General features: G+C 51.1%; 1 protein-coding gene across 1 annotated transcript in view; it reads right to left on the bottom strand.

Moving 5' to 3' along the window:
* Window positions 1-25,465, bottom strand: part of LOC136627220 (B-cell differentiation antigen CD72-like) — a 102,148-nt gene that overhangs the window by 18,258 nt on the left and 58,425 nt on the right. The gene's annotated exons all lie outside the window — the stretch shown is intronic.

Here is a 25,465-nt window from a genome sequence, read left to right as displayed (position 1 = left end):
TCCCGCTTGGTTTGGGGACCGTAGATGTTGATTAGCCGAAGCTCTTGTCCCTTCATGAGAACATCCAGGATCAAGCACCTCCCTATTTCTAACTCGATAACCCGTCGGCATTCAACCGCTGCGGTAAAAAGTACCGCCACTCCGCTATATGGCTCGGCCGCAAGAGACCAGTAAGATGGACCAGACCTCCATTCCCTCCTTGCCTTATGCACAGCTGCCAAATTTGGCAGCCTGGTCTCTTGCAAAAACAAAATGTCGGCTTCAACGCGGCCGAGAAAATCAAAGGCCGCAAATCTAGCCATATCAGATTTAATGCTGGCAACATTAATGGATGCCAGCGTCAACGGAGTGGGTGCCGCCATCATTGGTGATCAAGTTAGATGGCTTTCTTCTTCCCACCCCCCTTCTCATCAGGGTCTGAGGATGACCCCTTGCCACGTTTCTTGGACACTGATAGGTCCATGGCAAGGGGCTCCTCAACCTCCTCCTCCTTGCCACTGGGCTCTGGGCCAGCCCTCCCCCTGGAGGTCACCAAACCCCCACAAGAGGAAGGCTCAGCACCCCCTGTAGGCCCCACGCTTGTCCTAGGCACCTCTTCCTCCGAGGACGAGAGAGCTTGGTACCTGTTGGAGAGCCCAACAAGAGGAGAGTTTGGATTGCCTTCCTGCACCTGGCCCGTTGCAGGGGAAGATTTCCCTTCCCTTTTTTTCATTTTCTTGGAGCCCTGCTTGCGCTTTTTCTTTTGCCACTCATCCTTGCCCTCACCCACACTTTCATAGTGGGAAGAATCTGAATAAGTGGCATCCTCTTCCCTTTGGATCCTCCTGACCTCCTCATCCAGCTCCCTGTCCCCTGGAACCTCAGCCTCATGATTTGCGTCCGGAGCAGGGGCCAGCATTGACCCACCTGCCACCTGGGTTTCCACCAGCTCCCTGCCCCTTCCGCGCTTCTCTTGGCGCCTTAGCTTGGCTGCCCCAGCATGTTTGTTCTTCCTTGGCTCCTGGGCTCCATCACCTCTGCTGGTCCCCTCCCCTGCAGAAGCAACCTCACGGCTCTCCTCCGCTGGGGCCATGACCGCATTGGCGAAAGAGCGCGGACAGCGACTGAATGGGTGCCCGAGGTCACCACACAGGTGACACCTAATCTCTGTACAAGATGCCGCAAGATGACCTACCTCGCCACACAGAGCGCACTTGATGACGTTACAGGCTGCACTCAAATGTGTGGGGTCGCCGCACTTGTGACAGAGCTTCGGCTGCCCCTGGTAGAAGGCCAAGATACGATCCCTGCCAAGGAAAGCCGCGGATGGTATGTGGGCCACCGAATTCCCTGAACGCTTAAGTTTCACCATAAACGTCCAGGCTCCGGACCAGATGCCGTGTTCGTCCCGGTTCTTATTGGGCATATCCACCACCTCTCCATACCGACTTATCCAAGTCATGATATCATAACAAGAGAGGGACTCGTTACGAGTCAAAACGGTCACTCTCTTGACTCCAGTCTGGCGGGTTACCACTTGTGCAGCAAAACCGCGCCAGCCGGGCTCGTCCTTCATCAGCTCATAATTCCCCCAGAAGAGCTCCAGGCCCTCCGGGCGAGCAAAGCTGATGTCGAACTCAGACGTGCCATAAGGATGGATCAGGGCATAGATGTCATTTGCCCTGAAACCCATCTTCAGCAGAAGCTCCACCACCTTACTCCTGGATGGGCACGCGTCATTGCCTCTCCACTGAAGACGAGCCACATTCTTACGGCCAATGTCCTGCCCGGTTGTCGGCAGGGACCAGACGGTCTCCCCCCTTTGTTCTCGGAAGGCACCAAGACCATGTCTCTCCACCCAGAGAGACAAATCCACAACTCTGCCCCCTACATTCATCGAGCTCTCCCCCCTCCTCAAGGCCTCCAGGAGGCGCTGTTGCAAAACGCCGTCCCCAGAGCCCAAAGACGAGGAGGACGCATCCCCCCTCCCTCCAGCGGCGACACTGGCATAACTTCTACCAGATGTCGCCGCTGGAGGGGCGACTGGATCCTGACCCACCCCCTGACTACCCTCCAAAGCCCCACCCTTCCGTACAAAAGGTGGCATACTAGCCGGGGAACCAGGGACACCTGTTCCTGCAGGAATAGGGGCAGCAGGAACAGGGGCAGCAGGGGTACCAACAGCCGCATCCATTACCGCACTCACTTCTCCATTACCTGCTGGACCAGGACCCATGTTACCTTTACTCTTAATTTTCTCTTTATGCCCTGAGGGCAAGTCCATGGCACCTTCGGTGGGTGGCTGAAGATGTACTTCAACATTTCTTTTGACATTGGTGGCTGTAGCTCCGCCCACCTTAGCCACTCTTGGATTTGCAGTTCCTCCAGCTTTGCTTCCAGCAGCAGAAGGATGTTTACCATGTGTGGGAGGATCGGCAGACCCAGCCACCACCCCCTGCGCCCCCTCTGCACCGGAAAGGCGCTTTAGGGACACAGGGGGGACAGCTAAGCCACCACCGGTGGGACCTGGTGCCGGATCACGCCCCCCTCCCACTGGGACGCGACCAACAGCGCCAGCACCTCTGGACTGGCCGCGACTCTTCGCTTTCTGAACGCTCTTCTCCACCTCCTTTACTCCTCCATTCCCACTACTAGCACAAGCGGGCTTGGAGTTTTGGGCCGCATTAACCCTCTCTTCCCCAGTCCCCTGCACTGGACCCACCACAGAGCCCGGGACTAGGAGCTCAGGGTTACCACCCTGGTCTGACTTTGCAGCCAAACCAGAGTGCTTGGTGACATAAACGAACTTTTCTTGAATATACGTTTTTTCCTTTTTCCTCCTCTTTTTGCTTGAGGTTTCTGGGGGCAAATCCTTTCCAAAGTAGCAGGATTGTAGCCTCTCTGGGGACTCCTGCAGCTGTATCTGCCGCATTATCAGCGCCCCCTCTCCACTGCTGCTGCAGCTGTCGTCGGTGTCCTCCTGGTCAGATTCGCCTGATGTGGGGGGCAGGCTGACCTGTTCAGCTGGGATGCTGGGCCCAGTAGTCCCACCTGGCAGCGGCGATTGCTGCTCACCAGAGCACCCAGCTCGCCCATCCTCAGCACTGTCTGATTCGCCTGTGCTGCTGCTTGAGCGCCTGGCAGAGCGCTCTTTAATGCCGCAACTGCTCACAGACGCCATTTTGCTAAACCTTTCGTCGTTTAACAGTTTCTCTTTGAAAGGCCCACTTCTTTGCAGAATCCTTTCCCTTTCTTCCTCATAAAACTCAATAGCCTCCTCACAGGCTTCAATCTGCCGCGATATGGCTAACTTCCTGGTGCGGGATCTGGCCCTCTCCGCATCATAGCGGGCAACGTGCAGCTCCTGCCTATATTTATTCAGCTGCCTCCCGACATGCCCAAAGTCCTTCATGTACTTGGCAATACGGGTTGCCACATCCGTCACTGACTCGCCCTCCTTGCGATCAGCCCAACTTGCCTGCAAACGTTGTTTTGCCGCATGGTCCTCCACTCTCTTCCTCTGGCTGCGGGTCCTCTTGGGCTCCTCCAGGGGAGTCAGGGTGACATTGCTGCCACTCCGACTAGGTGTTCTCCCCTCCTCACATGCAGTCCTCCCTCCCCCCGACCGAAGCCGGAGGGAGGAGGTCTGGGACTCCATGGCTGGAGCAAGCCCAGCACCTGTGGCCTTTGCTGGGTAGGTTTTTCTCCAACTGGTGACCACACCCTTGTTCCTGCAGAGCTCTCACACACCCAACCTTCTCCAGAGATGCACTCACTATTCTGCTGGTGGAGTCACTGTGTACATACATTACTAATCCTGTACTGCTCCTGAGTTACATCCTGCATTATACTCCAGAGCTGCACTCACTATTCTGCTGCTGGAGTCACTGTGCACATACATTACTTATCCTGTACTGATCCTGAGTTACATCCTGTATTATACTGCAGAGCTGCACTCACTATTCTGCTGGTGGAGTCACTGTGTACATACATTACTTATCCTGTACTGCTCCTGAGTTACATCCTGTATTATACCCCAGAGCTGCATTCACTATTCTGCTGGTGGAGTCACTGTGTACATACATTACTTATCCTGTACTGATCCTGAGTTACATCCTGTACTATACCCCAGAGCTGCACTCACTATTCTTCTGGTGGAGTCACTGTGTACATACATTACTTATCCTGTACTGCTCCTGAGTTACATGCTGTATTATACCCCAGAGCTGCACTCACTATTCTGCTGGTGTAGTCACTGTGTACATACATTACTTATCCTGTACTGACCCTGAGTTACATCCTGTATTATACTCCAGAGCTGCACTCACTATTCTGCTGGTGGAGTCACTGTGTACATACATTACTTATCCTGTACTGATCCTGAGTTACATCCTGTAGATCTTTTATTATAAAAGTAAAAAACACAACAAAGACAAACTGTAACAATAAGAATAACCATATAAAGCAATATAAGGCCCTTCCCCCACAGTCCGTGATCCATAAACAAAGTAAATGTCCATATCCGGGTTTCCTCCCCGCCGTACACACCCACACACATACACACTCAGCATATAGCACAATATACAAGTATATACCTAAAATATAAAACTAAGGAAACTATAACTACATAAACCCTGTAAACTATAACTCCAGGTCCAGCCGTACCGCACTGCACCCACACAGAACAAATGGAAGCAATAACAAACAGCAGAAATAACTGAAATAGCAACATAAATAAGCAAATTCAAACAGAAAGACTGAGCCAACTGGCATAAAACTAACTAAAAATTTTTTTTTTTTTTTTTTTTTTGGGTCCCCAGTGCAGCTTGGGGGCCAAGCCTGCTCCATCAGTCCGTGCCCAGAGTTCTAAAGTTCAGGACGTGCCAAGCCACACCAGGGTTTTTTTTGTTTTTTTTAATAAATACCACACAGTGCCCGCCGCAGCCTGGGGGCCATGCCCGCTCCACCAGTCCGTGCCCAGAGTTCAATGTTCGAGACGTGCCAGGCTACGGCTCAAGGCGTGAATCCCACTCCCCCCAACTCCCCCACCCAACCTACCTACCACCCAAAACGTGAATATATACAATATATACAAAACCATAATACACTACAATAACTAACATACATAATATATACTATATACATAACCCGAAAGCCTAAGGTCGGCTCACCTGCAGCCCTACTTCATTTCATTTTGCCCAAATCAAAACAAAAAGCTTCATGGTGCACTCACAGCCCCTCACCGGGATTGGAGGTGATAAGCCGGGCACAGACATCACAATGTACTATCCCTTGCATTTTCTCCCTATTCTCTCCCTAATTTGCCCTAGACTGTCCTTAGTCTGCCCCTCAGTCTGACCCTTCATGGAAACCTGTCCCTGCCCTATCCCTCCTCTCTCCCTATCCTGTCCCTTCTCTCTCCCTACTCTTCCCCTAGAAAATTAAGAAAACACTGTCCCTAACGAAATACAAGCCCTCTCCATAGGAGAGAAGCCTTAGATGTGCCCAGCCTCTCATACTCCAAAGAACGCACCTTCACCAGGTCACCCAGGATGTTCCTACATACCGTATCCACGGGGAGGACTTTCAGCTCCGTCGAGATTAGACACCGTGCACTCCAGATGTGGAACCTGACCACTAGGCTAACTAGGAATAAAGTGCAGCGGTCCCTGCCACCAAGGCCTCTGAAGGCTCCATAAGCCCACTCCGCATAGGAGAGGTGTGCCAGCTGAGGCCAGCCTATGGAGACCCCTACCCGTTGATATACCTCTGTATTAAAGGGGCACTGAAGCAGGAAATGCTCCATGCTTTCCAGCACGTCGCTGCACTCCTGACGGGGGCAACCCCTGTCAATCAGAGGCCTGCTCTTCAAGTTACCCCTTACATACAGTCTCCCGTGAAAGCAGCGCCAAGCCAAGTCCCAAAACTTCACGGGGACCCGGGTTGAATTCAGTAAACGTAACCCTCCCTCCAGGTCCCGACTTGGGCAGTCCTTGAGCGCCAGGGGCTTCTGGAAACGGGTCAACAGGACTCTTTCGTCGAGGAGCCTCCTCGTCAGAGTCCTGATCTCCCACATCCCCAGACCCCACCGGCGTATCACCTTCAGAACCAAGGTAGCGTAAGCCGGGAGATATCCATGCTGCGTGCGAAGGTCCTTCACTCGCCCTCCTGTCTCCCATTCCTGGAAGAAGGGCCGAAACCATCCCCGGCAGGAGTAGACCCACAGAGGAGCCCTTTCTTGCCAGAGGTTGCCTATGTTGATCTTAAAAAAGGTGTCTACAAGAAACACCACGGGGTTGACCATAGATAACCCCCCTAGTCTCCTCGTGCGGTATGTAACATCTCTCCTGATCAGGTTCAACCTATTCCCCCACAACATTAGGAAGAACAGGTTGTAGACCCGGGTCCAGAGAGGTTCTGGCAAAATGCATACGCTGCCCAGGTAGATGAATAACGGGAGCAGGTATGTTTTGATCAGGCTAACTCTTTCCCGAAGGGTCAAAGACCAACCCTTCCACTGGTTTACCTTCTGAGTGGCACCATCCAGCCTGTCTACCCAATTTTGCATGGGGTAATCCCCCTGGCCAAATTTGATGCCAAGAACTTTTGCTGAAGTCTGGGGCACCGGAAGAGTGTCCGGGAGATCAAACACAGGATCCCCCCTTCCTAACCAGAGACTTTCACACTTATCCCAGTTGACTCTGGACCCGGATGCCTCTGAGTAGGCATCCACCTCCGACACCACAAACTCCGCCTCCTCCCTTGAGGATACGAAGAGCGTGACATCATCGGCGTATGCCACTGCCCTCAGGGTAGCCTCCGGCACCGCCCGGTCCATCCCGACCCCTGCTATAGGTCCACGATCAACCCTCCTAAGAAAGGGATCTATCGCAAACACGTACAACAGGGGACTTAGAGGACAGCCCTGACGGACACCGGAACCCACCTCAAAAGGGCGGCCAAGCCAACCGTTCACCAGCGGGAAAGTCTCAGCCCCTGCATACAATGTTCGCAGCCAATCAACAAACCCCACTGGCAGGCCATATCTCAGAAGGACTGACCAGAGGTACTCGTGATTAACCCGATCAAACGCTTTGGCCTGATCCAAGGACAGCAAGTACCCCTCCCAGTGACCAGCCCTACCCTGCTCCACTGCCTCCCGGACACCAAGAACAGCGCTAAAGGTGCTACGGCCTGGAACAGAGCAATGCTGGGCCCCCGAGAGGAGCTGGGGTGCAAACTTGACCAACCGATTAAACAGCACTTTTGCCAGAACCTTCCTGTCCGTATTGAGAAGTGCTATGGGACGCCAGTTCTCAATACGGCTCGAGTCTTTACCCTTTGACAGAAGGATCAAAGCTGACCTCCTCATTGACTTTGGCAGAGTGCCCGAGGAAAGACACTCATTTAATACCTCCGTCAAGAGGGGACTCAAGAGGTCCTTGAAGGTCTTATAATACTCGGATGTTAGTCCATCCGGTCCTGGCGATTTTTTGAGCCGGAGCCCATCAATCGCCAGTTTAACTTCCTCTATTCTGATCTCTCCTGTCAAAACATCAAGAGAGGTGTCTACCCCCGGCTCAGGGACAGTTTCAGCCAGGAAAGCCGACATCACTTCCGAATCTAAATCCCTCTTTCCCAAGAGTTGCGAGTAGTAGGATCTGACGACCTCCAGAATCCCTGATCTGGATCGATTCAGGGATCCTGTACTATCGATCAGTCCAGTGACCACTTTACTATTCACTGACATCCTACAGTTTCTGTAAGGGTCGGGCGAGCGGTACTTCCCGAAATCCCTCTCAAAAACCAAGGATGCGTGTCTATCGTACTGGCACTTCTTGAGCAAAGATTTCACTCTGGAGATCTCCTCGCGGCTACCTCCAGTCGAAACGAGATGTTCGAGTTTCCTCCTCAGGCCGTTGTACAGGCGGTACCTGTCCAGGCATCTGAGGTTGGAGAGCTCTCGGAAGAACCTTGCCACCCTCCTCTTGAACATCTCCCACCACTCTGACTTACTGCTACAGAGATCCAGTAATGGTACCTGGCTCTGCAGAAAATCCTCAAAGGACTGTCTTATCTCTGCTTCCTCCAGGAGTGATGAATTCAGTCTCCAAAAACCTCTGCCCATCCGGGGGGTCTCTGCAACATTCAGAGAAAACAATATTAGACAGTGATCGGAGAATTCCACCTCAACAACGGACACTGGTGAAGAGATGGCTTCCTCCTTCAAATAAAACCTGTCTATTCTAGACCTGCTCTGACCTCTATAATAGGTGAACCCCTCGTGGCCTGGGGTGTGCCGGATGTGGACATCCACCAGGCGAGCCTCGCTAGCTATACTATTAAGTGCGACGCTGTCAAAAGTCAACCGCCTGTCTCCAGAGCCTCCCCTATCGCGGGCTCTTGTGACTGCATTAAAGTCACCTCCAAAGACAACTTGGCGGCTGGTAAAAAGGTAGGGCTTGATCCTCATAAAGAGACTCTTCCTGTCCTTTTTTGACTGGGGACCATAGATGTTGACAAGTCTTAATTCTTGTCCCTTCATGAGGACATCTAAGATCAGGCACCTTCCCATTTCTAATTCAATAACTCGTCGGCATTCAACCGCTGCGGTAAAAAGTACCGCCACTCCACTATACGGCTCGGCTGCAAGAGACCAGTAGGAAGGGCCTGACCTCCACTCCCTTTTTGCCTTATGTATGGCTGCCAAATCAGACAGCCTGGTCTCCTGCAAAAATAAAATGTCGGCTTCAACGCGGCCGAGAAAATCAAAGGCCGCAAATCTAGCCGTATCAGACTTAATGCTGGCAACGTTAATTGATGCCAGAGTCAGCGGAGTGGGTGCCGCCATCATGAGTGATTAAATTAGACGGCTTTCTTCCTCACACCCGCTTCCTCGGGGTCAGAGGAAAGCCCCTTGCTTCTTTTTTTGGACACAGATGTGTCCATAGCAGGGGATCCCCTGACCCCGTCGTCCTTGTTTCCAGGTTCCAGAGTAGCCTCCACCCCGGAAGGAACTATGCCTTCACGAGGTGGAGACTCAGCGCCCCCTGTTGACCCTTCCTTTGCCCTAGGAACCTTGCCCTCCGCCTCCGCCTCAGAAGAGGAGGAAGAGATGTCTCGGAGGGCTCGGAACCTATTGGAGAGTCCAACTGGAGGTGAGCAGGCTTTTCCTTCCAGTACTTGGCCCGGGGTGGGAGAAGATCTTGAATCCCCCCTTCGTTTTCTCCTCGTGGCACCTAGCTTACGCCGTTTCTCTAGCCACCTCTTGCCTTCCTCATCCACACTTTCGCAGTGAGAGGAATCTGCAGAGTTGGTCTCCTCCCTCTGGATCCTCCTGTCCTCCTCATCTAAATCGCTATCCCTCAAAGCCTCAGCCGCGAGATTTGCTTCTGGAACAGGGGCCACCATCGACCCACCTGCTGTGGGTGCTCCTGTCAGCTCCCTGCTCCGTCTGCGTTTCTCCTGACGCCTCTGCTCCGCAAACGTCTTTTGCCGGTTCTTCCCTGGCTCCTGAGCTCCTCCACCTCTGCTGGTCCCCTCACCCCCGGAGGCCACATCATGACCCCCATCCGTAGGTGCTGAGACCGCATTGGCAAAGGAGCGCGGACAGCGACTAAATGGGTGACCGAGGTCACCACACAGGTTACACCTAATCTCCGCACAGGAGGCGGCTAGATGACCCAGACCCCCACACAGGGCGCACTTCAAGGTCTTACAAGCGGCGCTCAAGTGTGAGGGGTCGCCGCACCTGTGGCAGAGCTTCGGCTGCCCCTGGTAAAAGGCCAAGATACGATCCCTGCCGAGGAAGGCTGCAGAAGGTATGTGTGCCACTGAGTTACCTGAACGTTTCAGCTGGACCATGAACGTCCAGGCCCCAGACCATATGCCGTGCTCATCCCTGTTCTTTTTTGGCATCTCCGTCACCTCTCCGTACCTACTGAGCCACGTCATGATGTCAAAGCAAGAAAGTGACTCGTTACGAGTCAAAACGGTCACCTTCTTGATTCCGTTCTGGCGAGACACCACCTGGATGGCAAAGTCTCGCCAGCCGGGCTCGTTTTTCACCAGCTCGTAATTCCCCCAGAAGATTTCTAAGCCCTCTGGGCGAACGAAGCTGATGTCAAACTCAGACGTGCCGTAAGGATGGATCAGGGCAAAGATGTCAACTGCCCTGAAGCCCATCTTCAGCAGAAGCTCCACTACCCTTGCCCTCGGGGGGCATGTATCATTGCCTCTCCAACGAAGACGGACCACATTCCTACGACCTGCGTCCTGCCCGGCTGTCGGTAGGGACCATACGGTCTCCCCCCTTTGCTCTCGGAAGGCACCCAAGCCATGTCTCTCTTTCCAGAGAGATAGATCCACCTCTCTTCCTCCAACTGTGATTGTACTCTCCCCCTTCCGTAAAGCCTCCAGGAGACGCTGTTGCAAAGCGCCCTCCCTAGAGCCTGGAGACAAGGAGGACCCCTCCCCTCCAGCGGCGACACTGGCATAACTCCTGCCAGTTGTTGTCGCCGCTGGAGGGGCGACTGGAACCTGTGACCCCCCCGGCCTATCCACCTTATCCCCTGGGCCTCCAGATCCCCGGCTGCCAGGGGGGCCCGAGGTGCCCGAAGGCCCAGAACCTGCAGAGAATTGTTTACTCTCGGCGTTGTCCCTCACATCCACCACACGCTCTCGCACATCCATACCCGGATCTACCACTTTTATCCTTGGATCATGTGGTCCATGGGTCCTGGCCTCTCCGGAAGTAGATGGTAAAGCCTCCGGACTTTTGCTTGTGTTTTTACTTTTTCCTTTTTTCTTTTTTGCCTCCGCATCACTGGAGGCGCGGGATCCGGCCTGACTTACTCCCAGATTATGGGAGACCCCTGATTTTAGGTCCGCAGCCCCCTCCGCATCACAGGCAGCACTTGCTGTGTTAGTGGCACCGCTGCCACCCTCCTTGCTGTTACCGCGACCTGCATCTGTACTGGCCTTTACTGCGCCTTTCTTACTGACCTCCTTGCTCCTGTTACCAACTAACACAGGGACAGGGGGTCTGACCAGCTGGGCCCTTTTCTCCCCAACTCCCTGCTCCAGGCCCACCACAGAGCCCGAGCCAGGGGGGTTTTTGGGGTCAGAACTCTGATCTGACTTTGCAGCCAGATCAGTCCTCACGGGAACTTTGACAAACACAAGCTTTTCCTGCAGCTTAACAGGTTTCTTTTTCTTTTTCTTTATCTCTACATCCTCCTCCGGCATCTCATTGCCAAACATGAAGCCCCCAATATGCAGAGAGGCTTCTGGCTGTGGGGTCTTCTGCACTTGTAGCCTTCCTGCGTTTCCTTCCACCTCTGATTCCCCTGAGGTAGATGGCAGTCCAATTTCCTCAGGCAACAGCTCTCTGGAACTTGTAGTGCCACTGGGTGTTGGTACTAGCTCTTGTGAGCATACGGGCTGCTCCTCCAGGGTCTCCTGCACATCCTCAAACAATTCCTCATCTGAGGCTTCATCATTGCTTGACTCGCTTTGCTCCTGGCCACTGCACCTTGCCGCCATCTTTGCAAACCGGTCATCATTTATGATTTTTTCCTTAAAGGGCCCGCTCTCCTCCAGTATTTTCTCCCTCACCGCTTCCCACATTCTAATGCAGTCCTTGCATTTCTTTATTGCCCTTCTGGCTTCTGCCTTTCTGTCCTTAGAAGCATTTTGCTCCATGATCAGCTTGGCATCGCGCACCTTCCCTTTTTGCATGACTAACATTTTTCCAGCAAAGTTATAGTCATTAATACTCTTCGCCAGCCTGGAGGCCAGCTCAATCACTGATTCCTCCTTCTTTCTTTCGCTCCACTTACCCATACTTGCCAGGGTCTGCGGCTCACCTGCTCTCCTGCGGGTCTGGCTGCGGGTCACAATCTCACTCCCTGCGCTATCAGAAGCCGCCGTGCTGACAAATGGTGCCACGCTGCTGCAGCCACGACCAGGTCCAAGTCTCTTCTTACCTCCAGCAGAAGCTCCTGTTTTCCTGCGTGCTGCTGGCTTCTCCGGCACCAGTGGCAAACTTTCTTTCGGCATTGCTGATGCCAGCAATGCCTTCACTTCCCTCCCTCCCCCCGAGTGGCCCCGGGGAGAGGAGGTGCGGGACTCCATATCCAACAAAGCCCAGAAAAGTGCACCTTCTCTGGGATCCAAGCTCAGCAAAACCTTCCTTCTCTGACCACACCCTGGAAGTTGCAGAGCTTAACCAGCACACACCCAACTCCAGAAGCTGCACTCACTATTCTGCTGGTGGAGTCACTATGTACATACATTACTTATCCTGTACTGCTCCTGAGTTACATCCTGTATTATACCCCAGAGCTGCACTCACTATTCTGCTGGAGTCACTGTGCACATACATTACTTATCCTGTACTGATCCTGAGTTACATCCTGTATTATACTGCAGAGCTGCACTCACTATTCTGCTGGTGGAGTCACTGTGTACATACATTACTTATCCTGTACTGATCCTGAGTTACATCCTGTACTATACCCCAGAGCTGCACTCACTATTCTTCTGGTGGAGTCACTGTGTACATACATTACTTATCCTGTACTGCTCCTGAGTTACATGCTGTATTATACCCCAGAGCTGCACTCACTATTCTGCTGGTGTAGTCACTGTGTACATACATTACTTATCCTGTACTGACCCTGAGTTACATCCTGTATTATACTCCAGAGCTGCACTCACTATTCTGCTGGTGGAGTCACTGTGTACATACATTACTTATCCTGTACTGATCCTGAGTTACATCCTGTACTATACCCCAGAGCTGCACTCACTATTCTTCTGGTGGAGTCACTGTGTACATACATTACTTATCCTGTACTGCTCCTGAGTTACATGCTGTATTATACCCCAGAGCTGCACTCACTATTCTGCTGGTGTAGTCACTGTGTACATACATTACTTATCCTGTACTGACCCTGAGTTACATCCTGTATTATACTCCTGAGCTGCACTCACTATTCTGCTGGTGGAGTCACTGTGTACATACATTACTTATCCTGTACTGACCCTGAGTTATATCCTGTATTATACTCCTGAGCTGCACTCACTATTCTCCTGGTGGAGTCACTGTGTACATACATTACCTATCCTGTACTGATCCTGAGTTACATCCTGTATTATACTTCAGAGCTGCACTCACTATTCTGCTGGTGTCACTGTGTAAATACATTACTTATCCTGTACTGCTCCTGAGTTACATCCTGTATTATACTCCTGAGCTGCACTCACTATTCTGCTGGTGGAGTCACTGTGTACAAACATTACTTATCCTGTACTGACCCTGAGTTATATCCTGTATTATACTCCTGAGCTGCACTCACTATTCTCCTGGTGGAGTCACTGTGTACATACATTACCTATCCTGTACTGATCCTGAGTTACATCCTGTATTATACTTCAGAGCTGCACTCACTATTCTGCTGGTGTCACTGTGTAAATACATTACTTATCCTGTACTGAGCCCGAGTTACATCCTGTATTATACTCCAGAGCCGCACTCACTATTCTGCTGGTGGAGTCACTGTGTACATACATTACTTATCCTGTACTGCTCCTGAGTTACATGCTGTATTATACTCCAGAGCTGCACTCACTATTCTGCTGGTGGAGTCACTGTGTACATACATTACTTATCCTGTACTGATCCTGAGTTACATCCTGTACTATACCCCAGAGCTGCACTCACTATTCTGCTGGTGTAGTCACTGTGTACATACATTACTTATCCTGTACTGACCCTGAGTTACATCCTGTATTATACTCCTGAGCTGCACTCACTATTCTGCTGGTGGAGTCACTGTGTACATACATTACTTATCCTGTACTGTTCCTGAGTTACATCCTGTATTATACCCCTGAGCTGCACTCACTATTCTGCTGGTGGAGTCACTGTGTATATACATTACTTATCCTGTACTGCTCCCACGTTACATCCTGTATTATACCCCAGAGCTGCACTCACTATTCTGCTGGTGTAGTCACTGTGTACATACATTACTTATCCTGTACTGACCCTGAGTTACATCCTGTATTATACTCCTGAGCTGCACTCACTATTCTGCTGGTGGAGTCACTGTGTACATACATTACTTATCCTGTACTGTTCCTGAGTTACATCCTGTATTATACCCCAGAGCTGCACTCACTATTCTGCTGGTGGAGTCACTGTGTACATACATTACTTATCCTGTACTGATCCTGAGTTACATCCTGTACTATACCCCAGAGCTGCACTCACTATTCTTCTGGTGGAGTCACTGTGTACATACATTACTTATCCTGTACTGCTCCTGAGTTACATGCTGTATTATACCCCAGAGCTGCACTCACTATTCTGCTGGTGTAGTCACTGTGTACATACATTACTTATCCTGTACTGACCCTGAGTTACATCCTGTATTATACTCCAGAGCTGCACTCACTATTCTGCTGGTGGAGTCACTGTGTACATACATTACTTATCCTGTACTGATCCTGAGTTACATCCTGTACTATACCCCAGAGCTGCACTCACTATTCTTCTGGTGGAGTCACTGTGTACATACATTACTTATCCTGTACTGCTCCTGAGTTACATGCTGTATTATACCCCAGAGCTGCACTCACTATTCTGCTGGTGTAGTCACTGTGTACATACATTACTTATCCTGTACTGACCCTGAGTTACATCCTGTATTATACTCCTGAGCTGCACTCACTATTCTGCTGGTGGAGTCACTGTGTACATACATTACTTATCCTGTACTGACCCTGAGTTATATCCAGTATTATACTCCTGAGCTGCACTCACTATTCTCCTGGTGGAGTCACTGTGTACATACATTACCTATCCTGTACTGATCCTGAGTTACATCCTGTATTATACTTCAGAGCTGCACTCACTATTCTGCTGGTGTCACTGTGTAAATACATTACTTATCCTGTACTGCTCCTGAGTTACATCCTGTATTATACTCCTGAGCTGCACTCACTATTCTGCTGGTGGAGTCACTGTGTACAAACATTACTTATCCTGTACTGACCCTGAGTTATATCCTGTATTATACTCCTGAGCTGCACTCACTATTCTCCTGGTGGAGTCACTGTGTACATACATTACCTATCCTGTACTGATCCTGAGTTACATCCTGTATTATACTTCAGAGCTGCACTCACTATTCTGCTGGTGTCACTGTGTAAATACATTACTTATCCTGTACTGAGCCCGAGTTACATCCTGTATATCTTTTATTATAAAAGTAAAAAACACAACAAAGACAAACTGTAACAATAAGAATAACCATATAAAGCAATATAAGGCCCTTCCCCCACAGTCCGTGATCCATAAACAAAGTAAAATGTCCATATCCGGGTTTCCTCCCCGCTGTACACACCCACACACATACACACTCAACATATAACACTATATACAACTATAACACAATATACAAGTATATACCTAAAATATAAAACTAAGGAAACTATAACTACATAAACCCTGTAAACTATAACTCCAGGTCCAGCCGTGCCGCACTGCACCCACACAGAACAAATGGAAGCAATAACATAAACAGCATAAATAACTGAAATAACAACATAAATAACCAAATTCAAACAGAAAGACCGAGCCAACTGGCATAAATAACTAACTAAAAATATGCTTGGTTTTTTTTTTTGTTTTTTTTTTGTTTTTTTTTGTTTTTTTTTTTTTGTTTTTTTTTTTTTGGGTCCCCAGTGCAGCTTGGGGGCCAAGCCTGCTCCACCAGTCCATGCCCAGAGTTCTTAGTTCAGGATGTGCCAAGCCACACCAGGGTTTTTGTTTTTTTTTAGGAAATAGCACACTGTGCCTGCCGCAGCCTGGGGGCCATGCCCGCTCCACCAGTCCGTGCCCAGAGTTCAATGTTCGGGACGTGCCAGGCTACGGCTCGAGGCGTGAATCCCTCTCCCCCCAACTCCCCACCCAACCTACCTACCACCCAGAACGTGAATATATACAATATACAATATATACAAAAGCATAATACACTCCAACCAACATACATAATATATACTATATACATAACCCGAAAGCCTAAGGTCGGCTCTCCTGCAGCCCTACTTCATTCCATTTTGCCCATACCAAAACAAAAAGCTTCATGGTGCACTCACAGCCCCCCACCGGGATTGGAGGTGATAAGCCGGGCACAGACATCACAATGTTCTATCCCTTGAATTTAAAAAGGTGTCCCTATTCTCTCCCTAATTTGCCCTAGACTGTCCTTAGTCTGCCCCTCAGTCTGACCCTTCATGGAACACTGTCCCTGCCCTATCCCTCCTCTTTCCCTATCCTGTCCCTATTCTCTCCCTACTCTGCCCCTAGAAGATTAAGAAAAGACTGTCCCTAACGAAATACAAGCCCTCTCCATAGGAGAGAAGCTTTAGATGTGCCCAGCCTCTCATACTCCAAAGAACGCACCTTCACCAGGTCACCCAGGATGTTCCTACATACCGTGTCCACGGGGAGGACTTTCAGTTCCGTCGAAATCAGGCACCGTGCACTCCAGATGTGGAACCTGACCACTAGGCTAACTAGAAATAAAGTGCAGCGGTCCCTGCCACCAAGGCCTCTGAAGGCTCCATAAGCCCACTCCGCATAGGAGAGGTGTGCCAGCTGATGCCAGCCTATGGAGACCCCTACCCGTTGGTATACCTCTGTATTAAAGGGGCACTGAAGCAGGAAATGCTCCATGCTTTCCAGCACGTCGCTGCACTCCTGACGGGGGCAACCCCTGTCAATCAGAGGCCTGCTCTTCAAGTTACCCCTTACATACAGTCTCCCGTGAAAGCAGCGCCAAGCCAAGTCCCAAAACTTCAAGGGGACCCGGGTTGAATTCAGTAAACGTAACCCTCCCTCCAGGTCCCGACTTGGGCAGTCCTTGAGCGCCAGGGGCTTCTGGAAATGGGTCAACAGGACTCTTTCGTCGAGGAGCCTCCTCGTCAGAGTCCTGATCTCCCACATCCCCAGACCCCACCGGCGTATCACCTTCAGAACCAAGGTAGCGTAAGCCGGGAGATGTCCGTGCTGCGTGCGAAGGTCCTTCACTCGCCCTCCTGTCTCCCATTCCTGGAAGAAGGGCCGAAACCATCCCCGGCAGGAGTAGACCCACGGAGGAGCCCTCTCTTGCCAGAGGTTGCCTATGTTGATCTTAAAAAAGGTGTCTACAAGAAACACCACAGGGTTGACCATAGACAACCCCCCTAGTCTCCTCGTGCGGTATGTAACATCTCTCCTGATCAGGTTCAACCTGTTCCCCCACAACATTAGGAAGAACAGGTTGTAGACCCGGGTCCAGAGAGGCTCTGGCAAAATGCATACGCTGCCCAGGTAGATGAATAAAGGGAGCAGGTATGTTTTGATCAAGCTAACTCTTTCCCGAAGGGTTAAAGACCAACCCTTCCACTGATTGACCTTGTGAGTGGCACCGTCCAGCCTGTCTACCCAATTTTGCATGGGGTAATCCCCCTGGCCAAATTTGATGCCAAGAACTTTTGCTGAAGTCTGGGGCACCGGAAGAGTGTCCGGGAGATCAAACACAGGATCCCCCCTTCCTAACCAGAGACTTTCGCACTTATCCCAGTTGACCCTGGACCCAGATGCCTCTGAGTAGCCATCCACCTCTGACAACACAAACTCCGCCTCCTCCCTTGAGGATACGAAGAGCGTGACATCATCGGCGTATGCCACTGCCCTCAGGGTAGCCTCCGGCACCACCCGGTCCATCCCGACCCCTGCTATAGGTCCACAATCAACCCTCCTAAGGAAGGGATCTATCGCAAACACATACAACAGGGGACTTAGAGGACAGCCCTGACGGACACCGGACCCCACCTTAAAAGGGCGGCCAAGCCAACCGTTCACCAGCGGGAAAGTCTCAGCCCCTGCATACAATGTTCGCAGCCAATCAACAAACCCCACTGGCAGGCCGTATCTCAGAAGGACTGACCAGAGGTACTCGTGGTTAACCCGATCAAACGCTTTGGCCTGGTCCAAGGACAGCAAGTACCCCTCCCAGTGACCAGCCCTACCCTGCTCCACTGCCTCCCGGACACCAAGAACAGCGCTAAAGGTGCTACGGCCTGGAACAGAGCAATGCTGGGCGCCCGAGAGGAGCCGGGGTGCAAACTTGACCAACCGATTAAACAGCACTTTTGCCAGAACCTTCCTGTCCGTATTGAGAAGTGCTATGGGACGCCAGTTCTCAATACGGCTCGAGTCTTTACCCTTTGACAGAAGGATCAAAGCTGACCTCCTCATTGACTTTGGCAGAGTGCCCGAGGAAAGACACTCATTTAATACCTCCGTCAAGAGGGGACTCAAGAGGTCCTTGAAGGTCTTATAATACTCGGATGTTAGTCCGTCCGGTCCTGGCGATTTTTTGAGCCGGAGCCCATCAATCGCCAGTTTAACTTCCTCTATTCTGATCTCTCCTGTCAAAACATCAAGAGAGGTGTCTACCCCCGGCTCAGGGACAGTTTCAGCCAGGAAAGCCGACATTACTTCCGAATCTAGATCCCTCTTTCCCAAGAGTTGCGAGTAGTAGGATCTGACGACCTCCAAAATCCCTGATCTGGATCGATTCAGGGATCCTGTACTATCGATCAGTCCAGTGACCACTTTACTATTCACTGACATCCTACAGTTTCTGTAAGGGTCGGGCGAGCGGTACTTCCCGAAATCCCTCTCAAAAACCAAGGATGCGTGTCTGTCATACTGGCACTTCTTGAGCAAAGATTTCACTCTGGAGATCTCCTCGCGGCTACCTCCAGTCGAAACGAGATGTTCGAGTTTCCTCCTCAGGCCGTTGTACAGGCGGTACCTGTCCAGGCATCTGAGGTTGGAGAGCTCTCGGAAGAACCTCGCCGCCCTCCTTTTGAACATCTCCCACCACTCTGACTTACTGCTACAGAGATCCAGTAATGGTACCTGGCTCTGCAGAAAATCCTCAAAGGACTGTCTTATCTCTGCTTCCTCCAGGAGTGATGAATTCAGTCTCCAAAAACCTCTGCCCATCCGGGGGGTCTCTGCAACATTCAGAGAAAACAATATTAGACAGTGGTCGGAGAATTCCACCTCAACAACGGACACTGGTGAAGAGATGGCTTCCTCCTTCAAATAAAACCTGTCTATTCTAGACCTGCTCTGACCTCTATAATAGGTGAACCCCTCGTGGCCTGGGGTGTGCCGGATGTGGACATCCACCAGGCGAGCCTCGCTAGCTATGCTATTAAGTGCGACGCTGTCAAAAGTCAACCGCCTGTCTCCAGAGCCTCCCCTATCGCGGGCTCTTGTGACTGCATTAAAGTCACCTCCAAAGACAACTTGGCGGCTGGTAAAAAGGTAGGGCTTGATCCTCATAAAGAGACTCTTCCTGTCCTTTTTTGACTGGGGACCGTAGATGTTGACAAGTCTCAATTCTTGTCCCTTCATGAGGACATCTAAGATCAGGCACCTTCCCATTTCTGATTCAATAACTCGTCGGCATTCAACCGCTGCGGTAAAAAGAACCGCCACTCCGCTATACGGCTCGGCCGCAAGAGACCAGTAGGAAGGGCCTGACCTCCACTCCCTTTTTGCCTTATGTACGGCTGCCAAGTCAGACAGCCTGGTCTCCTGCAAAAATAAAATGTCGGCTTCAACGCGGCCGAGAAAATCAAAGGCCGCAAATCTAGCCGTATCAGACTTAATGCTGGCAACGTTAATTGATGCCAGAGTCAGCGGAGTGGGTGCCGCCATCATGAGTGATTAAATTAGATGGCTTTCTTCCTCACACCCGCTTCCTCGGGGTCAGAGGAAAGCCCCTTACCTCTTTTTTTGGACACAGTTGTGTCCATAGCAGGGGATCCCCCGACCCCGTCGTCCTTGTTTCCAGGCTCCAGAGTAGCCTCCACCCCGGAAGGAACTATGCCTTCACGAGGTGGAGACTCAGCGCCCCCTGTTGACCCTTCCTTTGCCCTAGGGACCTTGCCCTCCGCCTCCCCCTCAGAAGAGGAGGAAGAGATGTCTTGGAGGGCTCGGAACCTATTGGAGAGTCCAACTGGAGGTGAGCAGGCTTTTCCTTCCAGTACTTGGCCCGGGGTGGGAGAAGATCTTGAATCCCCCCTTCGTTTCCTCCTCGTGGCACCTAGCTTACGCCGTTTCTCTAGCCACCTCTTGCCTTCCTCATCCACACTTTCGCAGTGGGAGGAATCTGCAGAGTTGGTCTCCTCCCTCTGGATCCTCCTGTCCTCTTCATCTAAATCGCTGTCCCTCAAAGCCTCAGCCGCGAGATTTGCTTCTGGAACAGGGGCCACCATCGACCCACCTGCTGTGGGCGCTCCTGTCAGCTCCCTGCTCCGTCTGCGTTTCTCCTGACGCCTCTGCTCCGCAGGCGTCTTTTGGCGGTTCTTCACTGGCTCCTGAGCTCCTCCACCTCTGCTGGTCCCCTCACCCCCAGAGGCCACATCATGACCCCCATCAGTAGGTGCTGAGACCGCATTGGCAAAGGAACGTGGGCAGCGACTAAACGGGTGACCGAGGTCACCACACAGGTTACACCTAATCTCCGCACAGGAGGCGGCTAGATGACCCAGACCCCCACACAGAGCGCACTTCAAGGTCTTACAAGCGGCGCTCAAGTGTGAGGGGTCGCCGCACCTGTGGCAGAGCTTCGGCTGCCCCTGGTAAAAGGCCAAGATACGATCCCTGCCGAGGAAGGCTGCAGATGGTATGTGAGCCACTGAGTTTCCTAAACGCTTCAGCTTGACCATAAACGTCCAGGCCCCAGACCATATGCCGTGCTCATCCCTGTTCTTTTGGGGCATCTCCGTCACCTCTCCGTACCTACTGAGCCACGTCATGATGTCAAAGCAAGAAAGTGACTCATTACGAGTCAAAACGGTCACCTTCTTGATACCGTTCTGGCGAGACACCACCTGGATGGCAAAGTCTCGCCAACCGGGCTCGTTTTTCACCAGCTCGTAATTCCCCCAGAAGATTTCTAGGCCCTCTGGGCGAACGAAACTGATGTCAAACTCAGACGTGCCGTAGGGATGGATCAGGGCAAAGATGTCAACCGCCCTGAAGCCCATCTTCAGCAGAAGCTCCACTACCCTTGCCCTCGGGGGGCATGCATCATTGCCTCTCCAACGAAGACGGACCACATTCCTACGACCTGCGTCCTGCCCGGGTGTCGGTAGGGACCATACGGTTTCCCCCCTTTGCTCTCGGAAGGCACCCAAGCCATGTCTCTCTTTCCAGAGAGATAGATCCACCTCTCTTCCTCCAACTGTGATTGTACTCTCCCCCTTCCGTAAAGCCTCCAAGAGACGCTGTTGCAAAACGCCCTCCCTAGAGCCTGGAGACAAGGAGGACCCCTCCCCTCCAGCGGCGACACTGGCATAACTCCTACCAGGTGTTGTCGCCGCCGGAGGGGCGACTGGACCCCATGACCCCTCTGGCCTAACTACCTTATCCCCTGGGCCTCCAGATTCCTGGCCGCCAGGGGTACCCGAGGTGCCTGGAGGCCTAGCAACTGCAGAGGAACGTGTACCCTCGGCCTTGTCCCTTACATCTGCCGCACGCTCTCGCACATTCATCCCCGGATCTACCACTTTTTTCCTTGGATCATGTGGTCCATGGGTCCTGGCCTCTCCAGAGGTAGATGGTAAAACCTCCGGATTTTTGCTTGTGTTTTTACTTTTTCTTTTTTTCTTTTTTGCCTCCGCATCACTGGAGGCGCGGGATCCGGCCTGACTTGCTCCCAAATTATGGGAGACCCCAGATTTTAGGTCCACAGCCCCCTCCGCATCACAGGCAGCACTTGCTGCATTAGTGGCACCGCTGCCACCCTCCTTGCCGGTACCGCGACCTGCATCTGTACTGGCCTTTACTGCACCTTTCTTACTGATCTCCTTGCCCTTGTTACCAACTAGCACAGGGACAGGGGGTCTGACCAGCTGGGCCCTTTTCTCCCCAACTTCCCGCTCCAGGCCCACCACAGAGCCCGAGCCAGGGGGGTTTTTGGGGTCAGAACTCTGATCCGACTTCGCAGCCAGACCAGAGCTCCCAGGAACGAACACAAGCTTTTCCTGCAGCTTCTCCGGTTTCTTTTTCTTTCTCTTTATCTTTGTGTCCTGCTCTGGCAACTCGTCGCCAAACATGAAGCCCTCCATATGTACAGAGGCTTCCGGCTGCGGGGTCTTCTGTAGCTGCAATCTCCCTGTTCTTTCCTCCACCTCAGATTCCCCTGAGGTGGAAGGCAGCGCAATCTCTTCAGGTAGCTTGCCTCTGGGACTTGTAGTGCCTCTGGGCGTTGGTGCCAAGTCTTGAGAGCACACAGGCTGCTCCAGGGTCTCCTGCACATCCTCAAACTCTTCATCTGAGGCTTCACCATCACTTGACTCGGTCTGCTCGTGGTCACTGCACCTTGCCGCCATCTTAGCAAACCGGTCGTCGTTCAGAATTTTTTCTTTAAAGGGCCCGCTCTCCTCCAGGATCTTTGCCCTCACCGCTTCCCACATCTTTATGCAGTCTTTGCACTTTTTTATCGCTGACCTGGCTTCTGCCTGTTTGTCTTTAGAAGCTTTTTGCTCCAGTAACATTTTGGCGTCACGGAGCTTCCCTTTTTGTACCACCAACATTTTCCCTGCAAAGTTGTAGTCGGTGATGTTCTTAGCCAGCCTGGAGGCCAGCTCAATCACAGATTCCTCCTTCTTTTTGTCACTCCACATTCCCGTGCTTACCGGTATCTGCGGCTCACCTGCTCTCCTGCGGGTCTGGCTGCGCGTAACCATCTCACTCCCGGTGCTGTCAGAAGCTGCCGTGCTGACAAACGGAGCCACGCTGCTGCAGCCACGGCCCGGACCCAGTCTCTTCTTACCTCCAGCAGCTCCTGTCTTCTTGCGGGCTGCTGGCTTTTCTGGCACCCGTGGCAAAGTTTTTTCGGAAGACTCTGATGCCGCCATTGCCATCACTTCCCTCCCTCCCCCCAAGTGGCCCCGGGGGGAGGAGGTGCGGTACTCCATGTCCAACAAAGCCCAGAAAAGTGCACCTTCTCTGGGATCCAAACTCAGCAAAACCTCCTTCTCTGACCACACCCTGGAAGTTGCAGAGCTTAACCAGCACACACCCAACTCCAGAAGCTGCACTCACTATTCTGCTGGTGTCACTGTGTAAATACATTACTTATCCTGTACTGAGCCCGAGTTACATCCTGTATTATACTCCAGAGCCGCACTCACTATTCTGCTGGTGGAGTCACTGTGTACATACATTACTTATCCTGTACTGCTCCTGAGTTACATGCTGTATTATACTCCAGAGCTGCACTCACTATTCTGCTGGTGGAGTCACTGTGTACATACATTACTTATCCTGTACTGATCCTGAGTTACATCCTGTACTATACCCCAGAGCTGCACTCACTATTCTGCTGGTGTAGTCACTGTGTACATACATTACTTATCCTGTACTGACCCTGAGTTACATCCTGTATTATACTCCTGAGCTGCACTCACTATTCTGCTGGTGGAGTCACTGTGTACATACATTACTTATCCTGTACTGTTCCTGAGTTACATCCTGTATTATACCCCTGAGCTGCACTCACTATTCTGCTGGTGGAGTCACTGTGTATATACATTACTTATCCTGTACTGCTCCCACGTTACATCCTGTATTATACCCCAGAGCTGCACTCACTATTCTGCTGGTGTAGTCACTGTGTACATACATTACTTATCCTGTACTGACCCTGAGTTACATCCTGTATTATACTCCTGAGCTGCACTCACTATTCTGCTGGTGGAGTCACTGTGTACATACATTACTTATCCTGTACTGTTCCTGAGTTACATCCTGTATTATACCCCAGAGCTGCACTCACTATTCTGCTGGTGGAGTCACTGTGTACATACATTACTTATCCTGTACTGATCCTGAGTTACATCCTGTACTATACCCCAGAGCTGCACTCACTATTCTTCTGGTGGAGTCACTGTGTACATACATTACTTATCCTGTACTGCTCCTGAGTTACATGCTGTATTATACCCCAGAGCTGCACTCACTATTCTGCTGGTGTAGTCACTGTGTACATACATTACTTATCCTGTACTGACCCTGAGTTACATCCTGTATTATACTCCAGAGCTGCACTCACTATTCTGCTGGTGGAGTCACTGTGTACATACATTACTTATCCTGTACTGATCCTGAGTTACATCCTGTACTATACCCCAGAGCTGCACTCACTATTCTTCTGGTGGAGTCACTGTGTACATACATTACTTATCCTGTACTGCTCCTGAGTTACATGCTGTATTATACCCCAGAGCTGCACTCACTATTCTGCTGGTGTAGTCACTGTGTACATACATTACTTATCCTGTACTGACCCTGAGTTACATCCTGTATTATACTCCTGAGCTGCACTCACTATTCTGCTGGTGGAGTCACTGTGTACATACATTACTTATCCTGTACTGACCCTGAGTTATATCCAGTATTATACTCCTGAGCTGCACTCACTATTCTCCTGGTGGAGTCACTGTGTACATACATTACCTATCCTGTACTGATCCTGAGTTACATCCTGTATTATACTTCAGAGCTGCACTCACTATTCTGCTGGTGTCACTGTGTAAATACATTACTTATCCTGTACTGCTCCTGAGTTACATCCTGTATTATACTCCTGAGCTGCACTCACTATTCTGCTGGTGGAGTCACTGTGTACAAACATTACTTATCCTGTACTGACCCTGAGTTATATCCTGTATTATACTCCTGAGCTGCACTCACTATTCTCCTGGTGGAGTCACTGTGTACATACATTACCTATCCTGTACTGATCCTGAGTTACATCCTGTATTATACTTCAGAGCTGCACTCACTATTCTGCTGGTGTCACTGTGTAAATACATTACTTATCCTGTACTGAGCCCGAGTTACATCCTGTATTATACTCCAGAGCCGCACTCACTATTCTGCTGGTGGAGTCACTGTGTACATACATTACTTATCCTGTACTGCTCCTGAGTTACATGCTGTATTATACTCCAGAGCTGCACTCACTATTCTGCTGGTGGAGTCACTGTGTACATACATTACTTATCCTGTACTGATCCTGAGTTACATCCTGTACTATACCCCAGAGCTGCACTCACTATTCTGCTGGTGTAGTCACTGTGTACATACATTACTTATCCTGTACTGACCCTGAGTTACATCCTGTATTATACTCCTGAGCTGCACTCACTATTCTGCTGGTGGAGTCACTGTGTACATACATTACTTATCCTGTACTGTTCCTGAGTTACATCCTGTATTATACCCCTGAGCTGCACTCACTATTCTGCTGGTGGAGTCACTGTGTATATACATTACTTATCCTGTACTGCTCCCACGTTACATCCTGTATTATACCCCAGAGCTGCACTCACTATTCTG

The sequence above is a fragment of the Eleutherodactylus coqui genome, chromosome 5, assembly GCF_035609145.1.
Source record: "Eleutherodactylus coqui strain aEleCoq1 chromosome 5, aEleCoq1.hap1, whole genome shotgun sequence".
NCBI lineage: Eukaryota > Metazoa > Chordata > Amphibia > Anura > Eleutherodactylidae > Eleutherodactylus > Eleutherodactylus coqui.
This window is presented reverse-complemented; position numbering and strand designations above follow the sequence as displayed.